Genomic DNA, 22,918 nt, shown 5'->3' on the forward strand with positions numbered 1-22,918 from the left:
GAGTGATTTGTAAACATACATTCTGCAGCTGTATCAGTTAAATTCTGTTTGGGGGGCTCAGACCTTAAAATAACAACTTTGGAAATAGATACTGATGCTTTCTCAGCAGATTTATATCGTCTAGTTTTCACATGTCAGTGATATAATTTATGGCCTCCAAATTAAGCTGCAAACATTGATATGCCTTATGGACAAGTTAAGTACTGAAGCCAACATGAGAAATGAAAAATCAGCACTTTTATTTTTATTAAACATACATTTTTTACCTCATTGTTATGGAAATACAGTATTTCAAAAATAGAAAAATTTTTATCAAAAATTAATTAAATGTGTCAATACCAAAACAATAACCAAACCTCTGTACCAAGGACATTCAGCTTACATATTCTATGCTCTGCAGAAGAACTGCTCAGTCTCCTTTTCTACATATATTTTGTGTATACTTGCGCCATAATTTCTCTCATTTTTCATTGACCCTTTGCTGGCAATTTGGTAACTTTCCTCATCTCACAGACTGGGATTGGGGCTGCAGCTACTGTCTACCAAGTGGTTGGCAGAGTAAGGGCCCTTGTATGCTTTCCCCACCACCACCTGAGACTAGAAGGGAGTTGTCCCTGGCTATGTGCTTGCAGGCCCCTTTAAAATGGAGGCCTTCGTCACATTGCAGTTGGAAAGGAGAATGACAGAATGTTCTTGGTCATTTTTCGTATTTTGCCCTGTGTTAAAGTGAAAACTTGGTTCACTGCACACAGTGCTCACACACTGCTGGACAAGACCATGCCAAGAACTGTCATTATTATAAAGTAGAGGCCTACCAAACCTAATCTGGCTTATTTTAAGGAAACTGCAGTCAAGGACTCATAATACTCTAAAAAACTCAGATCAGCTGACATTAATCAGGTCTTAGGGAAAGCCAGAATGTCACCCTAGGCATAGGAAGCAGCAAGTACAAAATTAGGAATAAAACCAGCCTACTAAAACAAAACAAAACAAAAATAAACCAGCCTACATAGGGCACAGTAGACATAGTTCATAGAGAGCCTTGTAGGCTATGGCAAAGATTTCAGGATCTACTTTACATAATCCAAGAAGCCTTTGGAAGACACTGAGTTGATTAATGCTGAAAAGGTCACCTGCTGATGGGTGGAGGACAGACTGTATAGGATAAGATTGGAGGTAGGCAAACGTGTCAGGAGGCCATTGCTATTGTCAGATGGAAGGTGATGGTGTTCAGGTTGAGGATAAAATGTATAGATGTGGGCGCCTGGGTGGCTCAGTTGTTAAGCGTCTGCCTTCGGCTCAGGTCATGATCCCAGGGTCCTGGGATCGAGTCCCACATCGGGTTCCCTCCTCGGCGGGAAGCCTGCTCTCCCTCTCCCACTCCCGCTGCTTGTGTTCCTGCTCTCGCTATCTCTGTCTCTGTCAAATAAATAAATAAAATCTTTAAAAAAAAATGTATAGATGTGGTGAGAAATGGTCCAATTTGGGAAATGTGTTAAGTGCGTATCTGACAGGTATGTTAATGAATTGAATGTGAGGAGAAGAGAGAATAGTCAAGGATAAATTCAAGGTTTTCCTTTGAGTCTCTGGATGAATGTTGGTACCATGTAGAGATGAGGAACATGGTAAGAATAGCAGTTGGAGGGGGAAACCAGGAGTTTAGTCTGTCTATAAAGTTTAAGTTTGACATGACTATTAAACGCCCATGTGTAAAGTTGAGTAGATATTTGGACATATCCATTGTGGACTGGTTGGTGCAAGAAATATAAATATAAAAAAATCAGGAGTATAGAAGTAGTATTTGTAACCATAGGAGGAGATAGGATCATTCAGGGAATGGGCATAGATAAACAACAGAATTGCTGACTAAGTCCCAAACACTCTTGTAATTATTTGTTTATTAAATATATAGCATCCAAAAGTAATATTTTATGCAATCAATACATTGTCATAAGTGTGTCAAAATTTCCACATTCTTCTTTGAAAAGCACACACACACACGTGTGCACACACACACCCTACAAAACTTTCTTTGTTTCACATATTATTTTCACAAGTTACATTGCATAAAATGAATCAGTAATGGGGGGATCAGGGTACTTGGGTTCTTCTTTAATTACCTTCTAAAATACTTCATATTCTTTAATGCTGTCTATAGTGCTTGGTGCAGTGTTACAACATAGTAAAAGTAATAGACCACTAATTCTCATTTTACTTCATTTATTTACTAGAAAAATACATAGAAAATTATTATAAAATTCCTAGTTCTGAATGGCTAATGAGATGAGCAAATGCCTTGAGATGCATTCATTCTCCATCTGGCTTGGAGATCTGCCTATCACAAAAAGTACATTTCCTATCTGTAACCATAAACCCATTTTAATCAAAGGTTAATTTCCCTGGACATACCAATCAGTAATTGCTTTCATGAAAAGGATTCTGGTAATTTATTAAGGATCTAATGGTGGTTTACTGATGATGCAGGAGGACAGGTAAAATACAAAGAGCCAGAGGGACCAGTAAATCAAAAAGAAATAGACATTTTCAAGCCATTGACTGAGGAAACATGTTTAGAAATAATATAAGCTGAAGGACTTGGGAATGAAGGGTGGAAAAAAGAACCACCAAATGTGTCTAATTATGGAAGTAGCCAACCTCAAAGATTCTGAATTGGAACTCTGATGGTATGGGTTAGCAAGCCAACTTAAATTCCATCTCATTGGTGTGGTCAGTCTGAAGAGCCTCTTAGATCTGGGAGTAGGAAAGCCAATGAGCTGGTGTAACCTTTTGGAATCCTATACTATAAAAATACTCAGTGCTGGACAAGAGCAAGAGAGAGAAGAACAGGCCAAATAGAAGAGTTTTGTTAAGGTCTATCCCACAATGGAGTGAATGGTAATAATAGTAGTAATAATAAATAGAGCATATTAAAATTTACAAAGACCTTTTAAATAAATGATCTCATTTAATTACCATAACAAATCAGTGAGGTGGGCAGTTTATGTCTAATTATCTTCAATATGTCCAATTTGCAGATGAGGAAAATGAGACTTGGAGAGGTTTTATAATTGCCAAAGCTCACACAGCCTGTGAGGGAAGCATGACCAGTCCTCTGATCTGTCTGGTTCACATTGCTGCATATTGATGCCATACATGGTAACAAGAGAGATCACAGCCCTAGGCATTTGCAGGTACTGGTGATATGTGCCTAATACACTATGCCCTGAGCACAGTCTCTTTTTAAGCCTTTCTTTGCCAAATATTCTTAAGAGAGAGGTCCCCAATAACAGACAGATTTCTTTTTCTTTCTTTCTTTCTTTTTATAGTGGCATTTGAATTGTCCAGAGTGGACCAACATTGCATTTGATTGATGAATATCATTAATTATTTCAAATAAAATATTTTTTTGAAAGTTAGTTAAATGTGCTTGGATAAAAAAATGACCTAACTAGCAAAAGTCAAGTCCCAAAACATGAGAAGGATGCCTGAACTTGGAAAGATCCTTTCAGGAGAAGACTCTTCCTTCTTTGCCATCCAGAACACATTACCAAGAATCAAGACCTTTGATTCATGGTCTTCATAGTGCTTTGTGTACTCCTCAAGGTAGTTAATTTTCCTTTTAAAAATTCCTACAGTCACCACCTATTTCTTCTTCTTAAGATGGTTCTCTTTGGTCTTCATTTCATCTGAGCTGGGCATTTTGTCAGTTTTTTCTTATGGGAATTAGAATCAGGCTAACACACAAAACCATGGGCAATCTTCTCCTCCTTGGGAAATTAGACAAAAAAAAATTGAATCATAGTTACGAGTCTTTTAATCACTTATTAATGAGAGTTATTTTCCTGAGTCATGAGAATGAACAATATAACGAGGCTGTAATGATAGTCAAGGTTCATCCACCATGAATTGCTATGTGTAAATAACATACTTAAATATAATTTCTTGATTTATCAACTCTAGATTGTATCTATTTATGCCAAACTATTACACATTAGTATTTTGATGCACTTCTTACTTCTTATCTCTGTTTTATTGGTTATACTATTAGTATGTTTAACAGTTTCATTTATAACTAAATGATATATTCTGGCCTCTATTTATTCTTTACCTGACAATTTAGAGAGTATCTATTGATTCCTCACTTGATAAGGGAAACAACTACTGAACCTACTCTTTTCCATCTATTTTCCTCTCCTTCCTCCTCCACATTCCAACTCCTACTAGCTGTACTATTGCTTTTACATAAGTCTATAACTGTCTGCCCTGCTTTGTCTACAAGTTAATTCTATGAATTGAAAATAAATAAATGCATATATAATATAATTGTAATGTAAATATAATTCTCCACAGATCTGAGTGAAATGATTGGATCCACAGAGAAGGATATGTTAACCCATGTCTTAATTTCTGCCTCTTGAAGGAGATGGCTGTTCTAAGCATCATGAGCAAATGGATTCTTATTTTCTAATTGTGCTTCCTTATGTGTGTTTGTTATTTGGACTACGGATTTCACTGCATCTGTTTTATCCTATAACAGATGAATGTACTTTCCTTACTGAGAGAGGGAAAAAATGATTTTATCTTATCAATTTCTGACACATGCGATTTGTAATAGAATTGGCTTGCCTATTAAAAGCAGTCTTTACATAGCACTCTCACTAATTTTACTCATTGCTCATTAGGCTAGCTACCTACTTATCTTCTTTTTGCATGACCCTGGATTGGTACTGTTGTGCTTCAATTCCATGTCTTCTACTTTTCAGGTTTCCTATTTTGTTTGTTTGAGCACATCCTCAAGTTTGTGTAAGCTCTCCAATAAAATTGATCATTGCTTGCTAGCTTTCATTACTGATTAAAGTTTCATGAAATTTCATGAAAAGTCTTTGTTTCAATTTGCCTAATCCATTATGTTTTTAGCTCAGATAAAATTTCTGCTGTAGTTTAGTTGATTATATCTCCCACCTTTGGGAAAGAACACAATATTTTTATCAGGAATTTTAATTAGTTACTTTGGTCTATTCTGAATTGATATTTCCTATCTTTTACATTGTATCATGGTCTCCATTCTCTTATGATTTAGTTCTGGGAGATTTTTCTCAACTTTATCTTCCAAATCACACAAATTCATTTGCAGCCATGTTCATTTATTATTGTTCTTCCATTGATTTTTTTTAAATTTTAGAAATCTTATTTAGTTCCTGAAAAATCTAACTTCCTGATTACTCCTTTTTTGGAGTAGTCTAATTGTATTCTGGGGTGTAATATCTTCTGGAATATTCCCAAGATAGCAATTAGATTGTTTTTAGGTTGTCTTCTGTTACTTACACTAGTTCTATTTCCTTAGTGTCATTTGTTCTATTTGTTTACTTTTGGTAATCTTCTTTTATTCTACTGGATAGGTAGCTATCCACATGGCTAAATGAGGACCATGTAACTAGCATAAATTGATGGCAAGGTTTTTGTTGTCATTCCTTTACTTGATTTACCAAAGAACTCCTCCTCTTTCTGGTAAGGCCAACAGGGGTTGTGCTTCTTACAGTCAGGCTTCCCTGTGGAGTGTGTGAATAGAAATAGGCAGATAGGTTCAGTACTCCTAACAGTACTACTGAAAGTGAGACTTTTCTCCAGAGGCAGAGCTAAGTGATTTCTCTACTTCAGTCCTATGCCAGTCTGAGGCTGTCTTTCCTCCCCATGCCTCTAATCTGCCCATGCTTTGGACTGTTGTGTGGCTCTAGACTTATTTCCAGGTCTGGTCTGTTTCTTTAATCCCAATCCCCTAATAAGGAGCCTCTGAGATTAATCTAACACTTTGCTTGGAAATCAGTTACCAAGAACTTAATTAAGATAAGGCAAGTGCTACTCTGTACCCTTGTGGGAGGTGGTGGGATCATAGTATAGTCCCAGCTGTTTTATAGACATTCCTTCATTTAATTGTCCTGAACCATGCACCAAAGCCCATTTCTGACCCTTCGTGCCTGCCAACTCCAGAAATGAATCTTTCTAAGATTGTCTGGGAAGAATGTCATCCACCTCATTAAATTATAATCAGTATATGAAATCAGAGATCAATTCTTATTTCCCACTATGTACTACAAGTCTACAAAAGTATTTGGCATATAACTGGCACCAATAAGTAGTTGTTGAATGAATGAATGAACAAATACACTGATGGGTTTTGATATATTCCTTTTGATATATTTTCATAGTTATTTCAATGAATTTTTTGAATTGTGGGCACTCAGATTATAATTTTCAAATTGACGGAATTTTTAATGAACCATTAAACTCATATTGTGAACATTATGTACAAGGTTTATGATCTATTACATAAAATAATCAAGGGGCACCTGGGTGGCTCAGATGGTTAAGCGTCTGCCTTCAGCTCAGGTCATGATCCCGGGGTCCTGGGATTGAGCCCCGTGTCGGGCTCCCTGCTCAGTGGGGAGCCTGCTTCTCCCTCTGCCTCTGCCTGCCGCTCCCCCTGCTTGTGCTCTCTGTCTCTCTGTCAAATAAATAAATAAAATCTTTAAAAAAAAATTAAATAATCAAAATGCCTAATTGTATATATACCACAATTATTACTTCTCAACTCTTACTTAGTTTGTGTATTTGTATGTGTGTGTATAGACAGGGACTAGGAAAAATATATAAATGAGAGTTTAATTTCATTTGTTCAACTTTAAGATCCTTAGGTTCATGTTTTCTTTATATTTCAATTTGTTGTAGTAATAATTGTGTGATAATAAAAATATCAAATTAGATTAAATGCTAAAGGAAAGAGAAGCCAAGATCTTTCTAGGTGATGTAATATGAAGAAAACATTTTACTCTGACAATTAAAAAATCCTTCTAATATCTAATCTAAAACCTCCCTCCCATCCACAGCCTTTACAACTGTCCTTGCTTTCTGACCCCACCACCCTTTCTAATGATTCAGTTTTATCTTCTTAGATAATCATTATATCCTTCACTGAAAAAAATTTTAAATCAATTTTTCTAGGTATTATGCTAAAATCTGGGGATACAAAAATAAATAAGCGTCTGTATGTTTTTAAGATCATAGCCTAGTGATTCTTCAGTGGAGATTCAGAGAGGTTCTTACGGCCTTCCTTTGTGTATTCACTGACTTTTAAGAAACTTTCCCCACCTTCACTATGCCTTTTCTTGTGGATCTAATTATTTAGTCTACTTTTGTAATTTCCAAAAAAAAAGTGCAAAGTGAAGATAAGAAAAACAGGGAGAGGGAAACAACAACAAAAAAGGACAAAAAGAAAAGAGAGAAATAAAGGCAGTAATAGAGATTATTTTTATGAGTCAAGGCATATAAGGACAATTGAGAGAAAGAGTATCTTTCCTGGGCCAATATTATCAAAACAGTTAAAACTACCTATTTTCCATACATCCTTTTTCACATTGCAAATTATGTACTACTCTCGTTTCGTTTCCATATTCTTATGGATGTTGCTACTTTGTGGAGCCATTCACTTGTTTCTATATATTGCTTTGTGTTATTATTTCTATGGCCACCTAAGTGCTATATAAATAAGTCTAATATATTTTGTTTAAAGGAAAAGTAAAAGGTGGTTTTGATTGAGAATTTGAGGGGCTTTTTCTATATTAAAGTTCCCAATCTTATCTCATGGATTTTATGATATCTATTTTGGCTTCCATGGAAGTGTTCTCTCTTACTTAACTAAGTTCTCCATCAATGAGGCATCCAGAAAATTAAGCTATTGCAATAGACAAGGGATTGATGTACTTTTTTAAAAAAAGATTTTATTTATTTATTTGACAGAGAGAGACACAGCAAGAGAGGGAACACAAGCAGGGGGAGTGGGAGAGGGAGAAGCAGGCTTCCCACTGAGCAGGGAGCCCAATGCGGGGCTTGATCCCCGGACCCTGGGATCATGACCTGAGCCAAAGGCAGATGCTTAATGACTGAGCCACCCAGGTGCCCTGGGATTGATGTACTTTTAATGGAATTTCCATGTGGATTTATGCCTCTACCATAAGCTCAGGTGGTTAAATAGCATCTCTGTCCATCCAGTTCTTCATGCCAGAAATCTGGGAGTTATTATGGACACTTGCCTCTCTCTCCATCCCTATCTCCTATACATCACAGGTCTTATTGATCCTACTTTCAAAATGGATCTTGATTCCTTCCAGTGCTCTTTATTTCCACTGTCAGCATTCTGATCCTGACTTAGACCTTGATCATCTCACACACGGATCACTGAAATTGCTTCCTAATTATACTCCTAGCTGTCTTTGTTGATCCCTTCAATCCATTCCAGATAGCAATAGTAGAAGTGTTTTTAAAAACCCAAATTTATCCACATGGCTCCCCTGCTTAAATATCTTCAATAGCTCCCTTTGCTCTTAGAACAAAACTCTCAATTTTTATCATACTCTCCATTAAGTGGTCTCTGTTAATCATACCCCTTTTCTTCTGGTGAGTTAAAGAGCTCTTTTCTGCTTTAGGACCTTTGTATACATTTTTTTTCTTATTTTTTTTGCCTGAATAGATCCTCTCTATGATTCAGATTTCTGATTAACTGTCATTCCTTAGAGAAGTATTATTAGACTCTCTCCCTCTTCCATGGTCAGTATATTTATAATTAACTCTTTCTTTCTTTCTTTCTTTCTTTCTTTCTTTCTTTCTTTCTTTCTTTCTTTCTTTCTTTTTTTTTTTTTTTTTGCTGTTGTTATTTGTTTAATGGGTATCTCTTCCACAAAACTTTAAGCCCCATGATGGGACAGATCATTTACATTTTGTTTGTTATCATATTCTTAGTAACTAGAGCAGTGCACAGCTTAAAGCAGTTGCTCAAAAAAAATTTGGCGAGTAAATGAACAGTGATGGACTTTGGCCTGGCAGAGATGGCAGTGACAAATTCGGTCTGGTTTCTAAGGTATTGGCCAGCTCAGTCTCCCAGAGGCTGTCCTGGTGCTTTTTCTCCAGTTGTCCTGGGTATTTATCCAGTCAGAGCTGTGGTCACTCTGGTCACAAAAAGATCTTTCTGAAATCAGTAAGAAATTAGTGGCTCCTCAAGCAACCTGGAGAGGTAAACTCATCATTTCAGCATCAGTATAAAGAAAGATGAACCAATTCAACAAAGTAACAGGTGCCCGTTCTTGTCTTTTAATTCAAAGAAGAGCATGCATGGATAATATATAATAAGAATTTATCAGTGTGCTAATAGTGTTTGAAATTCTATTAGGTGACATGATGAGGAAGCTCAGGATGGATGGAGTTGTTGTATATTTGGGGTCTTGACTGTGCCTGCCAGAGCCTTTAAAGTCAGTTTAGTAGTCTATTAATGTGTCCATTATGAACCCAATTTCTTACCTTAGTCATTTTAAATCTCATCTGTCTAATAACTTAGTATATGTTATTAGCCCAAATTCAAACATTTTATACCAACTATAATTCTTAGTTGTTAAACCGGTTTTGACTTATTGGTGCCACATTAAAACCTTAATAGGTGGAATAATTGGCTCTCATAACAATTTGGAGTACGCGAAGTCATGAGTGAGCACTGCTTCCAGATACCCAAAAAGCTATGAACGAGTCCCCTTTGCCCTCTGAAAAGCTATGAACGAGTCCCCTCTGCCCTCTATTGCATCTCCCCTCCCCTGCTGATTCGTTTTCTCCCAGTTTCCCAAGCCAGTCCTAATTGGATCCAAACAGGAGCCATTAAACCTGGCATGGCTCAGGGGAAACACCTTCCAGGGTTTCATAGGGAAATCTTTCCCCAGGAGCAGCCAGGGAACAAAATGATGGGCTTTAGATGTTTTTCCTTCAGAGGGATAAGCCTGAGGCCATCCTTAGGGAGAAAATTGATTCACCAAGCCTCCTGACTACTTGGCAGCCCTGTCACATTCCAAACTCTTCTTCACGTCTTAACAACAAGCATGAAAATCTATCCTCCCACCAATCTGTATGCCTTTCCCATTTCTTAGTAACACCTAAGCTCCACCCCCTGTATAGCAAAGTCAGCTTCCTCCCCACCCCAATGGACTTGTAGGCACAGGTCTTCTTGAATTGTAATCCTGCAGACAAGAGTCAGCCAGTCCAATGTGTGTCTAAGTGCTACAGGGTCAGATACCTACATTTCTGGGTTCTTGTGCCTGTTTATCCTTGTTGCCTACCTGCAAAGTCTCTGGTGCATCCTGTACATCTTTGAGTGCCTCTCCCCTCTCTAATTGAGAGAAGGCCTTCTGGGGTGCAATAAAGCTGCTTTAGGAAGGCAAGAAACAGATGGAAAATAAATGGGTTCAGGTGCTTCAGGGATCCAAGTGCTGCCGCAGAAGGCAGAAACAGAGCATCTAAACACAAAAGAGTATTGGGATTTTTGTCTTTTAAATTTTGCAGTGGGACAGAGAAAGTATCAAGGTGAAAAATCAGAGGTTCTCTCCTTGGTGCATATGACGCATAGACTGGATTCTGGTTAAAGCAAGTTGCTCTTTCGAATTTAGAGAAAATTTACTAGTGGCTCTAACCTGTGTGCAGGGTGAAAGTTAAGCCCTAAATTTGATTCCTGGCGAAGCAATTTTTCTTCTACTTTGAGAACTGTTTCATGGGGAGAAGGGTGCCTTTGAAAGACTAATGAGTTTGAAATCAGGATTGGGTTCCCATCCTGAATTCAACACGTGCTGCCTGTCTGTCTCTGGATAAGTCACTTAACATCCCAGAGCCTTGGTTTTCTTAACTCTAAAACTGGGATAATAAAACCTGCAGTGAAGAGGTTTTGGAAGTATATAGATGTGTGTGTGTAAAATGCAGGGCAAACTGGTACAGTTACAAGATAAACACACCCAGAAGGTCTGCAATTCCTTGCCCCACCCTCTCAGTTCCATGATTGACATCCTCTGCGATATCACCCCGTTCACCATCCTCCTTTCAGAATTCTCATCACATTTCTAAGTAAGAATTGCTTTAGATACCACTCCTCACCCTTGCTCCCTTGTTCTCCTTTATGTCCTTGCAACTGTAATCCATGAGGCCAGTGTAATTTAGAGTACAGGAAAAATCCAACCAGCGGTACGGCATAAGGTGAGCTCATAAATTTGGGGATGAATTTTGCCAAAGAGTTGAGAGAGCCTTAGTGAGTCGTGTTCTTGCCAAAACGTGCTGCTTTCCAGGAAACGATTAATGATAAATGGTGCTTATCGAGTGCTCACTTTGGGCCGGGTACTATTCCAAGTGCTTGTCTTGAATTCACTAATTTCCTCCGCCTCCCCAAATGCTGTGAGAAAGATCCTATTTATACTCTCATTTTACAGATGAGGAAATTGAGATGCAAAGAGATTGAGTGACTTGTCCAGGGTCCCACAGGTGACAAGAGAGAGATTGGTCAGCTGCTCAAGGCACTGTCTCCAGAGCTCATGTACTTAGCCACTAGGAAGCGCTGTCACTTGAAACAAAGAGAGGACATTTGTCCCGGTTGCCTGGACTTTCTAGCTAAATATAAATCTAGCCTCATGCAGAGCAACAGGTCCAATATAGTTTTACTGATATGCTCTCTGCACTATAACTTATATACAATGGCTTGGGGCAACCAGGAACATATCCGCTGAGGTTTATTGCCTGGCAGTCTAAGATTTATAACGTACATATGGTGGTGGTGTGTTTTTAACATCCCCCTCATGGACATTTTCTTAGTGAGATAGTAAGTTTCTCAAAGGTTTGTGTATAGCTTTTTTATTTCTCTTGCATACCCCTCATTCACAATACTTTGGGGCTCAGTAAGTGGTTTTGATTGACTGCCTGAATTTCAGCAACTCTGCAAGGTGATTACATTTGCAAAATGTAAAAGGGCTAGTGCTGTGGTTCAGCTACTTAAGGATTTTATTCCAGGTTCTGGGACTTACCCCCTAGCCTGGTTTTATAAGACAGCAAACCATTAGCCATTCAATGTACATTGCTTAAGATTTCACCATCAGAGAAGGCCAGTACTGTGGGTTACAAAAGCAAGCAGGACAGGGTTGCCGCCCTCAAGGAACTCACAGTGTAGTGCAAATTAAGTTAAACAATATGCCACTAGAGGAGTGGGAATCTGCCTGGAAGAATCTGGAATAGCTCTTTGGAGAAGGATTTAACTGAACTTTGCAAAAAAACAAAACAAAACAAAACAAAACAAAAACAAAAAAACCAAAAGGATTGAGAGCAATACATGGAACAAAGAAATTCCAGGAATGCCCCCTTATAGATGAATGGTAAAAATTCCAGCCTGAGTTGAAACACTCATCTTAAGAGAAAGTTTGTCCTCTGGAACTTAAAGGAAGATAATGAGATCTTCCAAAAAAGTTCTGTAGGATTTAAGAAAGGGAGAACTGATCATTTCATGATTTGCTTGGAATGGGGATTGGGAGGACTACATTCTTAAATGTTCTGTGTAAGACAGTATGTTGAATGCTTTTAAAAATGGATTGGTTGATTCTCACATCAGCTACAGATGGGGAAACTGAGTCTTAGAAAAAAGGAACTTGTTGATCATCACGTAGGTAGTCAGTGGCAGAGTAGGCATTCAAACCTAACTCTGTCTGACTCCCAAGTCTATACACACTATGAAATACACCTCATTCTGTCACAGTATCTGAGCCTTTTGCTGGGGCTCTTATTTTTTCTTCTCTGTAGACACTACATTTATAGGAAAATATTAAAACATGCCTAAAAAGCCTAAGTTTACTTTTATTCAATGTGCATCAAAGTTTCACATTTACTGCCTATTTTTCTTTTCTTTTTCACCCCAAAGTTTTCTTTTCTTTTTTTTTTTTAACTAGAACTTTTCAACCTTCTGTGATCTCTTTATAATTCCCTTTAGAATGCATAATTGTGCTCGATCAATTTGTTAGAGGCTTTTGAAGTGTTAAAAAAAACTACATTAAAATTATTTTCTTTCAGGTTTTATGTTAATGAACATAGGTGCTATTCAGAGCAAAGTCAGGGTGTCAGGGGAACTTTAGTTAAAGTTATTCATACATAAACTAAAAAAGGAAACATCTTTAGTGGAGGAAAAATACATTTAATGAGTAAGTACGGCACACAATTCCTCCTTTCAAAAATGTCAGCTCGTATTGAACCTCCATTCTAGATATCTTACAATTACTTTGTCAACAGAAGGTAGAGTAGTGATGGATGACGCATTGGTTCTTGAAACCAAACTTTCTGCGAGTTACTTAGGCTGAAACTAAGTGCTTTTACATTCCAGTCTTATTGATGATAGTGGTTTTATATTTATCACCCTGTCATTTCAGTTGACTGTATCAGCCTCTTCCCTGTAAGAATATGGACACTAATGGAGGTGTGTCCTTAGTGCTCTCAAGGGTCACAGATTCATCCTGCTAACACAGTCAGGGCACAAGCTGCTTCCTGTGGAAACTCAGAGGCAGCTTTAGCCATTTCAAAAAGGGATCAGCAAAGAGTGCCTTAAAAGGCCTTTAGAAACTGTGTCCTCACTGGCTCTCTTTGGACCATGACCCATCCTCGTGGTGCTACACACAGAGGCTCTCGGCTCTCGCTAATGGAGCGTTACTGTTTTGCAGCTTCCCCTATAATAGGAAGAATTCTACCAGGACCTTGGCAAGTCCAGGACCTGATTGCAACACTTTATTTATAAGAAATTCTGTCAAGAATCAATAATAGTCTTGGGTCTCCACTTCTTTCTTTAATAATACTTTGATATGATTTGTCACAAGCGAGCCCAGAGTATCCACCAGATTTTATTACTTCGCTTGCAGCATAGTGTCTTATCTTTGAGTCATGAGATCAGCCATGGGGAGACCTTTAAAAAGCTCTATTCTTTACTGTTTGGTTATTACAGAAAGTCTATATTACTCAATAATACCTTTTATAGGGTGTGCTGTCACATCTTCACACAGATGTTTAACCCCAATGTAGATATACTGGATGCCTGGAGGCCATTTTAGTGACATGGACATTGTTTTTCATGCTCGGATGCCTGATGTATCAGTAGCAGCAAAAGCAGAAAACAAACAGAACTATACACCCCCCCCCAAAAAAGTCCCCCCACAAAACAAGAACGCCACCACCGTAACAACAAAAACAAAAAATACTGACTTCTTTTCCCTCCCAGCCTGACATTTCTGACTGAATCTCCAACTAACTGTCTGTTTTGACAGAGATTTTGTTTAGAGTCCAAAATGTTAGGTTTTTATGACCTGAAAGCAGCAGAAATTTGGAGAAGTCAATTTAGATTCCTTTCTTGCGTGAGATCAGCTTCTTAGGTTTCACTGTACATCTCAATAAACACGATCCTACGACATCAGTAGCATGCTGTACGGCAGGGGCTCTAAATATGTTTTCTGCTGCTCAGCCGTGGAATTCATATTGTTCCAGCTAATGCCTGTTGGTAAATGCTCGTATCGTTACATGCTGTATTTACAAAACTATATATTGTCAGCCGAGGATTTTGTTTCTCCAATCTGTTTTTCTTCTTTGGAGGAAAATAGCAGAAAATGTTCTAATACCCACTGTAGACAAAACACACACATATGCACACACTCAAACACACTCACGTACAGACACACACACGAACCAAGATTTCAAAATTGTAATCATTTTGAATTTTGAAATTAGAGGAAATGAGGGAGAAACACTCCTTGGAAAGTTATTATTGTAGATCTTTCATGTGTCTGCAAATTGGTACTAATTTTCAATGTAGATTTAAGAAAATTGGTGGTATGTGAGCAAACATTTTATTTTAAAAAGTTTTCTGTTTTGTTCCTGCGGCTGCCACAGTTGTTGCTGTGGGAGGTTGGCCCCAGGAGACCACTGGCTTCCCTGGCAGCTTGGATTCTGGCTGACGCTCTGCCTGGACTCAGCATGACCACTGCCCAGAAGGCACCCTCGCTCTGTCTCCCTTGCCTTGTCCAAGTGTAAGCAGAGGCAACAAGGCCAGGAGGCCATGGTGGTTCGGGCTGTGGGATGTGACAGGCTGCTCTGAAGACTTTGTCTCTCCTCTATCTAGACAAGGCATGCCTTTCAGTGGAGACTCCAGACACTGCCCACCTCCTGCTCACATTTTCTCCTCAAACTATTCTTATGCTGTACCTAAGGGCTGAGAGGGGACGGGTCTCTGCGCCTGGCACTGCCTTCTCAGCTTCCCCAACATTGAACCTTGGTAAGAATGTGCAGTAACCTGCCTTGAACTTGCCTGGAGTCCAAGGGCTAGGGAAAGGAATCTACATTTGCTAAATATCTATGGTGTGTCCAAATCTGAGCTAGGCCCTCCATATATGTGAGCTCATTTAATGCTGATTGTCTCTACAAAGAAGGTATCATGCCTTCCGTCACACAAATGAGGAGCCCTGCATTCAGAGATTAGGGGGCTTGCTGCCCTTATACAAATGAGTGTGTGGAAACTAGCCTACAGAGTGAGGGAGGGCTGACTCCAGAATTCATGCTTGCTCTACCAAAAACCATGTCACCAAATTGCCAAACCATGCTGCTAGCTTCTGTTTTACCATGACCCCCATTTCTTTGGAGATTCTCACAAGCCTACTTTCCAACCCATTCACCCCATCATCCATGCACTCTCCTCTCTTCCTATCCAAAGCCTACCTTGGCCCTCCTTCTCTTTGAACCCTTCTCCAAAGGGCCTGTTCAGGTTTTTTGGATATTTTTTCTAAACGTTTTATTTTGTGATAATGATAGATTCACATGCAACTGTAAGAAATAAAATGCACGGGCGCCTGGGTGGCTCAGTTGGTTAAGCGACTGCCTTCGGCTCAGGTCATGATCCCGGAGTCCCGGGATCGGGTCCCGCATCGGGCTCCCTGCTCGGCGGGGAGTCTGCTTCTCCCTCTCCCACTCCCCGTTTGTGTTCCCTCTCTCGCTGTGTCTGTCTCTGTCAAATAAATAAATAAAATCTTTAAAAAAAAAAAAGAAATAAAATGCAGAGAGACCCAGTTTTGCTCAGTTGTAACATTTTACGTCATCATAGCATAATATCACAAACAGGATATTGACCTTGATGCACTCCACCAACCTTACTGAGATTTCACCAGTTTTCTGTGCACTCCTTTGTGTATGTGTGTATTGAATTCTATGCAGTTGTATCCCATGTGCAGATTCGTGGGATTATCAGCACAATTAAGATATGGGACAGCTCTGTCAGGATCCCTTATACTACCCTTACAGAGTCACAGCCACCTCCCTCCCTATTCTTACCACCCCCTGGCCATCGCTAATGTGTTCTCCACTCCTCTGATGCTGTCATTTCAAGAATGTTCTACAAATGAAATCATACAGTGTGTAACATTTTGAGAGTAAACCTATTGGGTTTTGAAACTTCCGGTCTTGACTGGAGTCCATTTTGTGTGAAATAATTCACTCATTCATTTATTCAGAAATCTTTGTAGGCTGCCTACAGCATGCCAGGGACTGTTTGAGAGCCTGGACATACAATGAAGAACCAAACAGACACACATCTCTGTGCCATATATTTGGGTCCTTAGTCATAGTGACATATATTGTTCTTGAGGTATTTCCTGTCTAAACTCTTATCCTATCAGATCATAAGCTCCCTGAGAGCAGAGAACCCATCACACAGTTTTGCTGTTTTCACACATAAGGACTTAGAGCAGCAAACCATTACTGAGCATACAGAATATACACTTCATGGGGCAGACAGGCTGCAGAGATCATGTGGGGCATTCTCCTATTAAAAGACCTTTGAGGGAAGTGGCATCATCACTCTCTGAACACATGAGAAGGGCCTTGCATTGAACAGTGACATGTCAAACAGCATAGACATATCAGTCCCTTTCCTAATCCCTTCAGTCTTCAACACCTCTCACTCGGAGACCTCACACTGCCCACCTCCATGCTCCCACTCAGGTGGAGCTCGGTCTCTCCTCTTTGATTTGTTGTTGGCCTGTTCTACAGATGCTCACCATGTTGGGTCACATCTATATATCAGAGAAGAACAAGGCTCATCATCATGCAAATGGCAGGATTGTTTCACTTATATGTCACCCTTGGCTCTGGCCTGGTCACCGTGCCTTCCTTGTGAACCACTTCTCAGTTTTCTCTCTGCTTGTGCAGAGGGCAAAGAAAAAGTTTCCCCTTCTTCTGAACCATGAACAGTCTGTGATGACCTTCAGAAACTTGTGATGATCTTCTCGATCCAGTGTAGAGGAGAGAATAATAAACTGAAAAAGTTTGGTAAAGATTGATTGGCCTCCACAAATAGCTCACCAGCGAATTTAGGCCTATGGAAAAACAAACTCCCAATATGGAATGTGATTGTTATTGTAGTCCCATAAATTTCTATTGAGTAATAAACCAAGAGGAGTGGATTCTGTTGTGGGGTTTCCCAGCCAAAATTCTGGTGAATACAGAATTGAATTTCCCAGATGTAATTGCTTAAATTGAGTTATTTTCCTTCTGCCCAATTACAAGTCTATTGTCAATTTTATTAGCAATTGTTGACAAAGAATGGAAAGTTAAAACCTCATTGGAGAATGTTGTATTCAGTTTCTATGTAAGAGAACTTCTAGAAACCCCAGGATACACAGTGAATTGGTTCCAAAAAATTACCATTGTCCTCATGGGATATTTAGGAGGAGAATGCAGTTTTTACTTCAGCACCTCCAAGAATATTGACTTGGCACCATAATCTGTGCGCTGACGCTAAAATGATAGAATGAATCCTCGTAGCAAATGATACATTGGAAAGATGAGACCTGAAGTACTCCATGAATTTGAAAAGATTCCTTTATTCAATATATCATCTGTTCAGAGGATTGAGTTGTTGGCACTAGATGAAGCAGACAAGCTTACTGGCAAAGTGAAACATGTGGACTTTTATGCCTGGCTCTTGATGAATTAGCTGACCTTGCTGGTGCTGCCCAGTGTGCATCTTTCTTAGATTTTGTGTTTTAAGAATCACAGTTTCATTGGGGTTGAAGTGATCTAGATTTGGCAATAAAACATTTTCATGACCACTAGTACACAAAGGAAATTTTAGGATAACGAAATGGACTTAGCCCATGATTCATTTCAGCATAATTTCAGAGGAAGCCCAATCCTGAAGTGGCCACCATCTTCTGTGTGTAACATTTTTCACTACCTGTCCATCATTCAGGGAAGAGAGTACAGAACCATCAGGAAATAAGACTGCTCCATGGTGGAAATCCACTTGGACTTCTCAGGTTGTTTGGATCTGTGTCTTTGGTTGAGGCTGGGAAGGAATAAGCCATCTCTCTCATGATGGGAGGTGGGGAGATATGCCCTTTTGTTTATCAACACAATTAATGATTCAGGTGGAAAATCTTGCTTTTTGCAATTTACATAGAGTACAAAGAATAATTGGTGCACATTAACAAATTATTTGGCTCCCACAGGTTCTGGAAAGATTTGGAGAAATAAAAATTTCCAGAACAATAAGCAAAAATAAAAAGTAGTTTGAGGTATTTTTTTAGAAAATTCTTTCTCTTACTATTTAGAAGACAATAATTATAGCATTCCAGGTAATTATTAGAGAAGATTTAGTGGGGAAGGTAAAACATTTTTATTCATCAAGCTATCATAATTTTGTCTTAGAAGGAATTTAATATTTCTGCCAGGCCCTAGAGGGAAGATACTGAAAGAACAATGGAATGCTTATAAAAGTTAGATCTAGAATTTACTGAGGTTATTACCAACTTAACAGAAACTGTCTTTTAAGAATGGGGCAAAGCTAATGTAACTGATGTTAATGTGTCAAGATGAATGGAATTTTCTAAACAGATGACCTTGCGTAGATTATGTGGAAAGATGATGATGATGGCTACAATCACAGTCACTGTCCAGCTGATAGACAGAGAATATGTGCCACGAGGGGTAAAACAAAATTCAAAAGCTCCCTGTATTTAGTATCACATGATAACTCAAGTTGGTTAGAAAGGAAGAGAGAGCAAACAGATAAATCTGTAGCTGCCTAGAGAAAGTGATGTGGCATTCACTATGTGTTAAATGAAGAATAAAGGAATGAGAATTTCCTTTATACTAGTTCTGCTGCCGGCAGCTATTTCTGACCTGAAACAACAGATACAATGATAACAGAATTTTCTTTCTCTCTCTCTTTCTCTCTTTTTTTAATCAAAACCACCCAAACAAAAAATACCCATTGAGAAGATTTAGGGATGCTAGGCACAAAATAAATTGGGATGTAGTAGGAACTGCAAATTTAGGGATTAGGGGAAATCTCATGATGAATATTGAGATCACCCCCATACCAGTTCTACTCCTATGCCCAACTCCAAAATGTTAGCAGCAGAGGGGGCAGGGCAGTTGGAGGATCCTTCTCGAGCAAAATCAAACCAGCGCAGACCTACAGATAACAATAGTTGGATGGCTCAGTGAAAAAGCTAGCTGGTCATTCTTCTATGACACAGAGGTGTCAATTAGTTCACGGATGCACTAATATATGGTTTTCTATCAACTCTTTAAAGCCTAACCATCAACAGCGTGCTAAGAATTATCAGACGCTTTAATAAAGAGAAACAAACAAAAGAACAGACCTGATAGGAAATCTGAACGATGGAAAGAATGAATATCTTTAGAGAGACAGAGAAGATATTTCGCCAACAAATCAACAACAGAATGCTCTGAAAAAATGAAACAATCTGAAAAAATAAAGTGTTTTTAAAATTAATATATGACAGCCAAAATTTTAATCGAAGTGTTAGAAGATGCAGGCAAAAAATATCCCAGAAAGAACAAAAATAGTAAGAGATGAACAGATGAGATGTTTTGGAACATTTCATGAACCAAAAATGGGGTCTAACATATAATTAATAGGCATTCTAGAAGGAGAGAACAGAGAAAATAATGGCAAGGAAGTTATTTTTTAAAGAATGCAAAAAAAATGTCAAAAAATTGGAGAACATCATTTCAAAATGAAAAGGCCCTCTGTGTACCTAGCAAACTGATTAAACAAAAGACCACACCAAAGTGAATTGTAATGAAATTTTGGAAGTCTAGCCACAGAGATGGCATTGAACTTCTATACTGCAGTATTTCAAGACAAAAGAGTAGAGCAATAGCTTTAAAGTTCTGAGGGGAGAAAGATTCTAAATTCGCCTTTTCTGTGGCGGCTACTGGAGGATGTGCTGCACTAAAACGTTGTAAAAACCCAGATCTAACATTGGAGAAAGGATAAAGTAATTCTTAGGATGACTCAAAAGGAAGGACAGGAGGCGATCATTACGTAGCCGGCCTGCACGTTGCCAGTCCGGCTTGAAGCTGGAAGATACAGAACGTTAGGAGGTTTGACGAGAAAACGGATATATTACTTGTTAGATTTGACTAGGTGAGAAATTGTATTAAGAGGCGCACTTTGGGGGCATGAGTCAATAATTAGATTAAAAAGAAGGTGAGCAAAAGAAGAAATGATGAAATTATTAATTTTAGAAAATGAGAAGTCGTACAACAAAATAAATTAAGCAGAATTAACCGCTTCGTCCACAAAAGAAATACACATACGTATTAACAACTGTAAAAATTGTAGATATGGCTTTAACTCCAAATTGATGAAACTCTATTACAAGGATCAGGGGAAGGGAGAAAGAGTGTGTGTGTGTTGGGGGGTGGTGGGAGGGGGGTGCGCGCACGCGCACACCTGCGTGCATATGCATGTATAAAAGAGCTGAAATCGTCACCTACCATTATAAGAGATCAATAGATAATGTTTTAAATTGATAAATCACAATATAGCTGCATAGCAGGAGACACAGTGCAAAGCATTGACAAAGTAGTTGTCCTTGGATGGTATATGAGTGGGGAAGTAAACAGAGAGACTAATATATATTTTTAAATATATAGTGTTTTTAGTAGTGGTTAAATTCCCCATGAACTGTAGACTCATATTGCTTTGATTTTTAAAAGTTTGTAAAAATTTCCCGTCATTGCTCCTTGACACTACTCAATCCATTAGTTTCCTCTTCATCTTGGTGATGCTTCCCCGCTCTGTCCCAGAGTGGTCCCTTCAATAATGTGGAACTGGGCTAAAATCAGTATTGTGCACCCTCAGAGTTCTTAGAAAGTTAAGAATTTATTCCCCCTGTGATGCTGCTTTTTTAGTTTGAGCACAGCAAAGACATGTTACGTAACTTGGAGTTTCAACAAACACCTGGAAATCAGGCTGTATGTATTGCTCAGATGAGACCAGACATGAAGAGATTGGTAGTGACAAGTGTTGTCACTTCTCTCTCTGACAGCAAGCAAGTGGCGCGCTGTATATACAAGGTCTGATACCATGCTTTCAAGATGAAAAAAAAATGAAAAGGCAAGTGAAAAATAACATTTCAGGAAGAGCTATCTGGGAAAATAATGGCAAATTACACATGATTTAGCTTTGCTCTTAGCTTTTATAAAGACCCAAGAACTATGAACTGAGCAGTTGAGCCCTAATTAAGTCTCCTCTTGATCTCTGTACTGCACACCCAATTCCCAGGCTGCGTTTTCAAAAGGCATCCTAACATTGTCTAATTCACCTGCTCTTTTTCCTGCCTTGCTTTCTTTTTTTTTTTTCTCCCTTTTGTCCCCTTGAGTAAAAGGAGGTTAATATGAGTCATTAAGAATTAAAAAATAATTATACAATGAGAAAATAGTTCAGGTGAATTTTAATTAGAGCCTAATTTGAGGGGATTTGAACACAGCACACTGGAAGTATACAGGAGTAACTTTAGCCATTAAATTGTGTGGCCTTTGTTTAAACTCGGTGGCAATTTAGAGAGATTATTTTGGCTGCCTGAAGACCCCATGTTTTTTCCATTAATGCCAGGGAAGTATATTGAGCGACTAAAATATTACTAATAAAAATAAATGTGAGAGTTGTAAATTTCAAACAATGTAAGACTCATAGTTCATACCTGAATTTCCAAATGTGTATGTGACATTTCATTAAGCTTAAAGCTGAAGACACACTGTATTATGTCTGACCTCTTTAAAAAAAGAACCTAAATATTTCCACAATTTGTCATCCTTTGGAATCTAACAATAATAAGGCAGAGAATGTGAAAGGGTCTCTTCTAAGCCAAGAGAAAGCCCCTCTCTGGTTCTGTGCTCAGACGTGAGGCATCACCCTGCCCTCCCACTATTACCAGTCCCTCCACTGCCTTCCAGTGGGTTTTTTTTTTTCCATCCATAAAATGGTAACAGTAGAATAGACTAATTTGGATGGGAGATTATGAAGTAGATTGATAAAAATCAACATCTACCTTAAACCTTTCTGGAAAGGGTAATACATGTCAAGAGTGAGGGAGAATTCCCAAAGGGATTTGAGCTCATTTTGTCAGAAGGAAGTGATTCCACATTGAACCACCAGGCTGTAGGGCCTTGAGATATACCCCTGTGGTTTCGTCGAAGCCAAGTCAGCCACTGGAGGGAGCCAATATGACTCTCACCGTTTAGTGGAATATGCTGAACTGGGAGGGAAAGAAAATTTGAAAATGGCATGTAAGGATGACAGAATTTGAACAAAATCCCTTTTATTTATTTATGCCAAAATCTGTGTGAATGTAAAATGCCATCTCGATCATGCTTTATTTATGGTGTGGCTTTTTCTTTGGAGAAAAAAAGAAAAAGGAAAGAAGAAGCACGTTGGCTTGACGTTCTCCTCCAACTGTACCTCGTGGCTGGAGGTGTGGCAAGCCCGGAGCACGGAGCAAGCCGTGGCACAGGCCAGGCCTGGTGTGGGCACGCTCCCCAATTCTGCTGGCCTGTTCTGATCTGGGCAGGTTTGAAAAGGCACTGTTTGTCCTTGAGTGCAGCTAGAAATCATTGCCTGTGCCTCTCCATGAATAGAGGGATGTACAATATGTAAAATTCCTAAAGACAATCTTATTTATAGCTGTTGCAAACAATGTTTATACAAAGTTTATTAAATATGTCACCCACATTGATTTAT

Source organism: Mirounga angustirostris, unplaced genomic scaffold, assembly GCF_029215605.1.
Source record: "Mirounga angustirostris isolate CCGP_5_RB_7025 unplaced genomic scaffold, mMirAng1.0.hap1 SCAF_4, whole genome shotgun sequence".
In the NCBI taxonomy this organism is placed as follows: Eukaryota; Metazoa; Chordata; class Mammalia; order Carnivora; family Phocidae; genus Mirounga; species Mirounga angustirostris.